The 10,171-nt window shown below is 41.9% G+C and overlaps 1 pseudogene; it reads left to right on the forward strand.

Annotated features, from left to right (window-relative positions):
• The first annotated feature begins 2,710 nt into the window (after positions 1 to 2,710).
• On the forward strand, positions 2,711 to 3,247 carry LOC105741679 (annotated as a pseudogene).
• Positions 3,248 to 10,171: the final 6,924 nt, after the last annotated feature.

Raw genomic sequence — 10,171 nt, forward strand, 5'->3', positions numbered from 1 at the left:
TTGCATTCTCTTAATGAATAGAATGATTTGTTCTAATGGTGTTTGTAAGTAAGATCACAAGTCTGCATCTTGTAGAGCAATTAACCACTAAGAAGAATATATGCAGTGTATTATTTGTTGAAACTGTACTTTCTATTTGATTTGAAACTGTCTCATTGCTATATGTTTATCAATAAAACTTTGAAAAGAAAAAAAAAAGTTCAGGGCATCCCAATGCCCAGGATGTAGTATGGGTACTTCTCAACACTTGTAGCCAGATCTACAGTGAAAAACAATAATTTGAAACGTTTGGAGTTTTGCCAGAAAAGAAACACTTGCAAAGTTGGGATAAAGAAAAGCATATTTGTTAATAGAACACTGTAAAGAAGCCAAATAGTTTCCATTAAAACAACAGGAAAGATGCCTTGAAAGTATTTGAGGAATAAGCAACATACTAGCCTTCACTGGCTCAAGGGGCGTATAGGGTTAAAAGAAAAATCCAATGAAAGATTTTACTTTGAGAGAGAACCCCAGGGTGCCTTTCTGGAGAAGGGTCTTTAGAGAATTAGTTCCCTGAGCCTACAGAACTGATTTTTCTGTCACTCGCTTCACAGTACTTAGCCATCCAGGCACTCAGAGACCTCTGAAGCTAAGATACAAGAGGACCAGGTAGGGTATTGCTCAAGTTCACAGCAGATCTCAGTGTCACCCTGGTGATGCTGGTTTTATAAGAATGAAGAATGTAAAGAGTTGTGGGGTCAGACAGGCTTCCACCCAGCTTTTAAGCAGTGTGCCTCTCAGAGGGCAATGCATAAAGCTGTGTGAAGCCAAAGTGCAGTGGAGTCTGTAGGAAGCTGGAAAAGCCAGGAGCATGCAAGACTCACTGAGAAAGGCTATGGACAGTACCAAAATCCACCCCAAGAGGAAAGCCATAGGGGCTACAGCAGGCAGAGCCATAGTAGCAGCGGCCACATAAACCATTTAGAGTTCTCCTCTTGCCACAACTTTCTCTGGGTGCTGGACACAAACTACATCTTTTAATACTTGCCCTTCCATGTTTTGGTCTTGCTTTGGTCCCATTCCTTTCTGTTCCCATATCTTTCCCTTTGGGGATGGGAATGCTATCATGTACCATTGTGCTTTGAAAGCATTTAGCTTTCTTTTTTTTATTTTCACAGGGTTCCACCACTAAGAGTTTGCCTTGAATCACTGTGTAAACTTTAGACTTTAGTAAATGCTGAAACTGTTAAGACTTTAGGAACTTTTAGAGGTGGAACAAATGCATTTTGCAGAAAGAGAGGTGGGGTTCCATAACAGGAGGCTATCGTTTGTCTCTAGATCCTCATACACTCATAGACAGGGCTTGAAAAGTGATTGGCTCATGGGACTGGGGCTGACTTGCTGTTGAGAGGCAGATTCTGGTGGGAAGAGATGGGTCACTGGGAGCCTGACCTATAAGGCTGCGTCTTTCTTCCCTGCTTCTTCTTTCTCTTTCTGCCTCATAAGCCCCATTACATAAGCAGTTTTCATCGTTGCCAACTGTGCAAGGACTAAACTTGTAAGACATAAGCCATGGTAAACGTTATTGAATTGTGGATATTGGGCATTGTATCACAGCAAGGAGAACATGGGGAGATCAGTAAAGATACAGGTATCTTAGTAAAACGATGAAGAAATTACAGCATGTGGATAATATGTGTCCTGGGGAATATGAGCCATAAACCCTCCACAGGTGTGTTTGGCTGTATATTCTGTCTTCCAAGGTTTAGGTATCATTTCCTAACCTAACAAGAGGCTGTGTTGAGGATGAGGAGGGCCCTGTGAAAGGCTGAGAAGACTTCATAAAGCAACACAGACCCCTGAGAGGAGGGGAATATGGGCAGAGCCCTGGCCAGTGGAGTTACAGCTCAGGATAGGCCAAGCCAGAGAAGGGGCCAGAAAGATTCAACAGTGGATGCATCTATGACCAAGTCCAGGACACCTGAAGGCTGAGTAAACAAAGGCCCCAATAGATCAGTGGAATTCTCTCACCCAGATACCAGACATTGATATATTTGTAAGGAATGTCTTTGTTCCGCTTAGAATTGCAAGTAATGGTGCTTGCAGAAGTACACCTCCTCCATACCCTGAGCTTCTACGGTTCCATTTCTCCATCAGGCTTTCCTTACCATAGCCCCCTGGGTTGATATCAACTTGGCTGTGATGTAGTCTCTTTTGTGTATAAAAACACCTAGACAATGAATCTCCTTGGTAATCTCTTTGTGTGTGTTGTCACACACACACAAGATTCACTTACCTGGGAGCTATTTGCTTCAATTTTACAGGAAAAGCTGTTTTCTGCACTTCTCTGTAACCTACAATAAAACACTTTTGCTTGGTCCTCCTCTGACTACCTCATAGCTCTTTCTAGGCTGAGAGGGGCCAACATTCCTGGTGATGACATGAATACTATTTCTTCTCTTTAACAACAAGGAAATGGGAGACTATGTGGGAATAAGACCTAAAATAGCCATTGATCAAATATGAACCACCAAAATTAGCAAATTAGGGGCCAGGGAGATGGCTCAGTGGAATAAGCACTTCCCTGGCAAGCTCAAGGGTCTGAGTTCAATTACTGGTTCCACCAAAAAAAAAAAAAAAATTAGCAAATTATAATAAAACGAGACCCCTTGGACCTTGATGTTAAAACATTCTCCTTTAAATAACAAATAGGCTCTTCTGGTTCTCCACCATGGCAAAGGACCAAGGTGAGAAGGAGAACTCCATGCAGGAACTTTGAATTCGCAAACTCTGCCTTAACCTTTGTGTGGGGGAGAGTGGAGACAGACTGACGTGGGCAGCCAAGGTACTGGAGCAGCTCACAGGCCAGACTCCTGTGTTTTCTAAAGCTAGATACACCGTGAGGTCCTATTGACATCAGGAGAAATTAGAAGATCGCTTTCCAATGCACAGTCTGAAGAGTGAAGGCAGAAGAAATTCTGGAGAAAGGCCTAAAGGTGCGAGAGTATGAGTTAAGGAAAAGTAACTTCTCTGATACTAGAAACTTTGGTTTTGGGATCTAGGAACATATTCATCTGGGCTTCACATATGCCTCAAGCATTGATATCTACAGCCTGAACTTCTGTGTAGCACTGGGTAGGCCAGGTTTCAACATCGCAGACAAGAAGGGCAGGACAGGCTGCCCTGGGGCCAAACACAGATCAGCAAAGAGGAGGCCATGAGCTGGCTCCAGCAGAAGTATGATGGGATCATCCTTCCTGGCAAATAAATCCCATTTTTGGTCAGAAGCCCAATAAAATGTTGTCAGTGAAAAAAATAAATAACAAATAGGTTCTGCACTAAACAATCATAAGATAAATATTAATACATTATTTATACATATTTTTATTTACATGTTGTATACAAAGATTCAAAGATAAGCAAGTAAAATAAACTATCAAAATTTGGGAAAGGGAAGAATGAACTGTAAAGCACCCAAAATATTGGACAGGTACAATTCACTCTCCAGTGGTTTGAAATCGGCTGTGTGACTTGCATGGATCAAAGATTGTGCCTGCTTTCCTGTATACTATATTAATTAAACAAGACAGGTGGGGAAGCCTGTGAAATAGATCATAGAAGCCAGACACCATGAAGACCACTGATGGAAGAAGCAGGAAGGGTATAAAACACCTTTGTAGTTTCACAGTGGTGCTCAGCACAGAAACTGGAAGCCAGGAGGGAGGTTACCTTGGAGAGGAAGAGATAAATTCAGCTCACGTCTTGTGTTTGAGACAGAATTGGACATTTGTACAGAGACACACGAGAAAGGCAGAGGCAGGACAGGGTAGAAATGTTAGAACCAGTCACAATCAGTACACACTAGCTGTGAGGATGAAAGTGAAGAAACGTACTGAGCAAAAGGACAGAGAAGAGAGGGAGCCAAGAGCAGAAGCTCCAGTGCTGCCCTGCACCCAGGCAAGGAGAGAAGCAAAGGATGGAGAGGGTGGGGAAGCAAAGAGGGCCACAGCCGAGCAAGGCTATGACAGGAGGCGCCCATGGAGTCCAAGGAGGGAGTTCCTTGTTGTCTTTGGCATAGAGTAACAGAACCTGGCTTTCTAGACCCTCCCCCTCCTACTCAAATCTGTTCCACCCTAGTCCACCTCAAGTGTGAGTTTCATAGTTCAAGTACAGCCTTGCTGCCCACTGGTCAGCAGGGATTAGAGACCCACTCTTGTCTTCCGTATGCCTACGCAGGGGTACATCTGCAAACAGCTTCAAGCCCTCAGATCTGTGTCACGAGCTCCACTCTCTAAGCAAACAGAATGCCGAGAATAGATGAAGAGTTAATACAATTCCCAGAGAAGATACTAAGCACTGCCCAACTTGTTTTTCCAAATGAAAATAACAACTCACTCAATTTGGATAAATATTTTTATGAAACCTACTTCTTTTAATCTTGTTCATTTGAGGTCCACCTCTTTTTGTTTGTTTTCTCCCTGAAAACTCTTGGAGATTATCTAAGAATGTGTAGATTTATTATTTTCATCTTATGAAAATATAGTCATTGAATGACTTCAAGAAAATACTGTTGACATTATTTTAAAAATTATTCCTTAAAAAAAAAAAAAGAGGTTGCCAAGAGGCCAGGGATGTAGTTCAGTGGCACAAGCACCTTCCTGGCAAGTAGAAGGTCCTAAGTTCAATTCCTGGTATGAAAAAAAAAAGAAAAAATAACTTAGAGAGACATTCCCAAATAATCAGATTCCTGGTTAGTTCTGCAGTACTAGAGATTGAACTCAATACATGATGCTTATCAGGCAGGCGTTTTTACAGCTGAGCTATATCCCTGGATTCTGGTTAGTTTTCACAGCAGGATATGTGAGACTTTAATAAATAATTTTGAGTTGGGAGTGGGCTAAAAACAACAAAATTATATAGTCACATCCAGTTTTTGTGGAGTAGAATCTCCTGGTATTGCCAACTACTTCAACAATTTCATCATCAAAGCCCAAGCAGAACAACATTTTTAAGCCTCCCCAGACTTAGCTAAATCAGTGCTGCTGTGTGAGAGCTGTGTAATGTAAATCCTGTCCTAGAGAAGTAATTTGCTCTGATTAGGAAAATGACAGAGATGGCAAATGAGGCGGCCCACCTCCAGCAGAACCCTTGACACACACACTAGGCTTTGCTTTCTTTACCCAAGCAGAGCCTTGGTTCATGTCCTCCCCTCAGCATCTGGTCCAGCAGGAAGCAGAGAAGGTAACAACAACAACACCCTGTGCGTGCCTTCAGAATGCATCCTTTTCCATCTCCATGGTAGCCCTGAGGAAATAAAAGCAGACCAAAGCATTCCTAGCCAAGAGATACTTCATTTTTATTCAGATAGTTTAAGCTCCATAAAGCATATGAAGTTATATTTTCAGACATCTAAGAATATGGCAAATGTGTCTTTTCCCAGCATCATTTAATATTTGACAACATACTCCTGAGTGATTCTGCTACCGAAATACACTATTGTAGAATTTCTATCCATTTGGGTGTTTTTTTTAAAAAATCATCTGTCAGTGTAAAATCTGAAACTCATTTTTTAAAGCTCAGAATTATTCTTTTTTGTTACTGACAAGATAGGACATAATTCTCTGAACACATTATATTCAAAAACCATATATTTGTTCCAATACCCAGGAGTGAAACACTTTTGAAAAATAGCATACTTAGTGAAAGCACATTCCAGAAGTAATATGAAAGACAGCGCTCAGAGCACAGTTATATAGCTGCCTATATCTCTTCATCATGCTTGGGCTCACAACTTGAAAGTCTGTCTTTACACAAGTCCTGCCTGTAATTGAGCCTTTCTCACCATCTTTGGCCAGGATAATGGCCCTGGGTTGTTAGCTGATACATTCTTCTGCACCAATAGTCACTGTGAGCTGAGATTATTCTGAGGCACTGTTCATCTTAGTTGTCCCAGGGTCAAGTTCAGTGTTCAACCTTTAGAAAATATATGGCAAATTCTTGTGGGAAAAGGAAGAAAGGAAAAGATAGAGTCACTCTTTTCTTCTTTTACTTGTGGCTGATCTGAAAACTACAACAATCCATGTGAAAGTAAGGCCAGCCCAGAAGAACAACTCTCAGGAGTCCTCAATGCCTATGACAGAGTGTTGCAGCCTACTGCAGTCTACACCTCCTGATCACAAGCTTCATATTTCAAGAAACTCACTGTGAATAATTTAAGGCAGTCTTCTGGTGACAGGACCTATTCAGCTTTAAGCAGCTCAGATAGGTCTGGGCCCGAGATAAGCTGGACCCACCAACCTAAAGTGACGCCACCTCAAACATCACATTCACCCCACAGGGTTTCAGGAACTAAAGCAGGAAGTCAGATTATGTCAAAAATCCTTGATGTAGTCCTTCCTTATAAGGCATTTCCTAATACATTTATATTTAAAATGGAATTTGCTACTTGTTATTCTTACTTCTAAGCAGGATATTTTTCTTGCTCCTTCTTTAATACAGTTTTATTCTGCTTTCTCTGGTATTTATGATTAATTTTCTTATTTGTTTAAGAGTCATTGAGTTAAATCTAGTCTTGAACGAGCATATATTGAGTACCTACCACAGTCCGGAAAGCACCTGCCTCTCAGCTGAGCTCTAGCAGCTTTCTTATGGTTTGTTATCTCCTATCTCCCCATCCCCCTTCCCACCCTTCCAGCTCTTGCTCACCCTTCATGCTAAATCAGACATCACCGCTTTGGGAAAACTTCCTCTATACCTTCACCTGGTTACCTCACCAAGGTAGAACGGGCTCCCCTCTCATCTGAAGATGGTATTCTAGGTTCTCTGATGTAAGCATTGACTTCAGGAAAGTCAATGCTTACATCAGAGAACCTAGAATACCAAGCCCAATTAAGTTGATCCTCTGTGTTCTGGGTCAAAAGCCTAAACCAATTTAGCAGTCAGCATGCCTTGATTGTTATTCGATCCTCAGACCTAATGCTGTACTTAACACAGATGCTAATACTAAGAAACCAGGAAATGAAGCAATATAGGTTTCCTAATAAGTTTAGAAGAATCTAAGCTGGCTTACCTGCCCAATAAGTTCAAAATAGCCAACTGCCGGTTTTGAATCAGGCTACAGGATGCTTCGATTTTCCCTTTGATTATCTTTATCAACACTGGGTGAAGCCATGAGGGCCTGCCAATCACAGTAACAGGTGAGGTAAAGCTGTGTAATTCAGTGGCTATTTTGGGGTGAAAATTAATAAAGTAAATCTTGACCAGTGGGATTTTACAAGAGCAACATGATGGAATTTGGGGAAATAAATATATTCTTGGTTTCCTTATAAAGAGAGAAAGTGAGCCTTTCTCAGGGCAGCATTTGTTTTGCAGATAGAGTCAGGTAATCAGTGTTGTTCCTAATTGTTGACTTTCATACCAAAGGAGAGCTAAAAAGGGCTCACACCTATGAGGAGTGGGGAGCCATGAGGGACACAGAGCTGGAAAGGTGTGCAAGTCAGTCACCAGCTGGCCAATACCAGAGTGGCTGGTTAAGCAGGTGCCCATGGATGGCCCTGGCTTGGTTCCTCAGACTGAGATCAGGGCCTGCAGTCCCCGTGCTGCAGAGTGAATCCCGGAGTACTGTGGTGTTTAAGGACGGAGCATTATATAAAAGGAAGCACTTCTCTGTAAAGTTAGAAAATGAATTGTGTGAGGAACCAAGAAAAGGGTAACTTAGACTATCAGAAGACTTTAAAGATATTTTTATATTAAACTATGAAATACTTCAAATATCAACTGACCACAAAGGCAACTTGAGCCAACAGGCTTCTGGGGCTGAATCGAAATTTGCAGGGCTGCAGGGCAGTGAGAGCAGACACAAGGTGCCACCCTCAAGGAAAGCTGTGGCTGCTCGGGGTTTGCCTGCCCCCAACCTTTTGCTCACCTGGCTGTCTTCTTGAGAGGCTTCAATACTAGTCAATGAAGTATGTTTTAAGGACCCTGATAAGAACGGTGAAGACATTGGTATCCAAGACCTGTGACTCATGCTTGAAGGTCCCTAGGGTTCTAATCTGAAGATGAGGCTGTGGGGTGCTGTGACCACCATCTCTCCAGGGCTGAAGGGCAGATGGAATTGACTTTTCTTGTGACTTGAGGGAGCTGATCATGATCACTGACCACAGTCATGATAAGAAAACAGATTTTACTCAGAAGAAGAGAATTTCCTGGGTGGGCACTGCCCAACAGCCAAGTGTGAGGAATGAGAGAAAGTGAGGGTCAGGATGGCTGCCAGCAGCCACCCCTGGAAGGGACAGTCTGTGACCCCTGAATCTAGGGAGGAAGTTGGGATAGACAGCCTTAGAGTTCTTTGCAGCCCTATCATTTCCTTGACTCAGTTGATGCATGGAACTGAGCAATCTCTCTTAGAGTAATGGCTCCTTCCAAGGCCCCATTTTACAGATAAGGAAAACTAAGCCATCAGGGAATGACTGACTGAAAGGTCACAGAACAGAGAGGTGGTGGAATAGGAACCCAGATTTCACAGGCCCTTCCAGCTTCGCTTCTGGTCTACCTTTGTGCCTCCTACACTGCATGGGACCAATGGCTAAGCTCTTTTCTTTTCCTGTAGTGGGAATCTGACCCCAGAACATTCCACCACTGTGCTACATCATACCCCTTATTTTTATTTTGAGACAGTATCTTAGTAAATTACCCAGCTAGGACTCAAATTTGTAATCCTCCTACCTCAGCCTCCCTCAGTACCCTGATTACAGGCAAAATAGTTGAATCACTTAGAAAATAGCCTTATATGCTAATTTTTTTTTACTTAAACATTGAATTATTGGGAAAGTATATTTCGGTGGGAAAACACTAGGCAATAATCCTCAGGCTTGAGCTGTGGGGGACTCAGGTCAATAATTTCTGACATTGCCAGTTAAACAGAAGACCCAATGCTATTATGGGCTACTGGACTCTTTTAGAATATTTTGCTGAGTTTACACACCTATAATATTCAATAACGGAACTTAGAAAAAATAGGGTATACAGATGAATGTCCATTTTGTATCTGTGTATTCAAAGTGGTTAGGATAGATATATAGTTGCATTCTCTTAATGAATAGAATGATTTGTTCTAATGGTGTTTGTAAATAGGATCTCAAGTCCACATCTTGTACAGCAATTAACCACTAAGAAGAATATATGCAGTGTGTTATTTGTTGAAACTGTACTTCCGATTTGACTTGAAACTGTCTCATTGCTGCTTATCAATAAAATTTTGGAAAAAAAATAATCCTCAGGCTTTCCTTTCCACATTCCTGAACAATTATCTATGTGCTATTATGTAGACAAGTCCTAGAAATACAAAAGTAAATAAAATGCCACTTCTTTCTGAGGTGCTCACAGTACCAGGGTGTGGGACATAGGCAAAGAAAACTGCAGCAGAATCTGGTGATTAAATGCTCACGGAGACAGAAGCTGTAGACAATGTTGTGAAACGTAGAAGTAGGGAACTGTAAAGTCGGTGTTGCATAGAGAAGGCTTCGAAGAAGAGGAGCATCTGATGGAGGTTTGCAGGCAAGACAGAGAGAACAGAGCACTGGATGGAGCGCACAGAGACCTGAAAGCATTCGTAGGACCCAAGGGGCTCGGGGGCCAAACCCAGGAAGTTGTAGAGAATTAGACCATGAATGGCAGACAGGCTTAGGATTTTGGGATTGGCCACTAAGCAAAGGCCTAGCCGCATCCACATTCTAAGAAGATCACTTTGGAAACTGAACTAAAGGCAGACAGTGTCCTGGTGAAGAAAGAAAGGTCCTGCATCAGAAGTCAGTTGTACTAACAAAGCCCAAACTTAGTTTCCTAGTTGGCCCATTGAGTCTCCTCCAATTTATTAAAATCATGACATTCACAGTGCTTGAAAACATTTTAAAATGAGAAAAGTGGACGCATTAGAAACTCTTGTTTCTTTTTGCTTGTTTCAAATGGTGGTAAGCGTTCGCAAGTCATGATGATGTCATTACACCTCGTGCATCACCATTGTTCTAAGGCACAGGAAGCCTCAGCAATGTGTAACAAATTGACAGAGAAGAAGATTCTTGAAAGTCAAGTGAGAAAAACAAGAGGCCAAGTTAATCATACTTTAGCTGAAAACAATATGAAAAATCATCAACATTATGTTCCTTTAAAATCCTTGAATACACACACACACACA

The sequence above is a fragment of the Octodon degus genome, unplaced genomic scaffold (genome assembly GCF_000260255.1).
Source record: "Octodon degus isolate 3935 unplaced genomic scaffold, OctDeg1.0 scaffold00019, whole genome shotgun sequence".
Taxonomy (NCBI): domain Eukaryota; kingdom Metazoa; phylum Chordata; class Mammalia; order Rodentia; family Octodontidae; genus Octodon; species Octodon degus.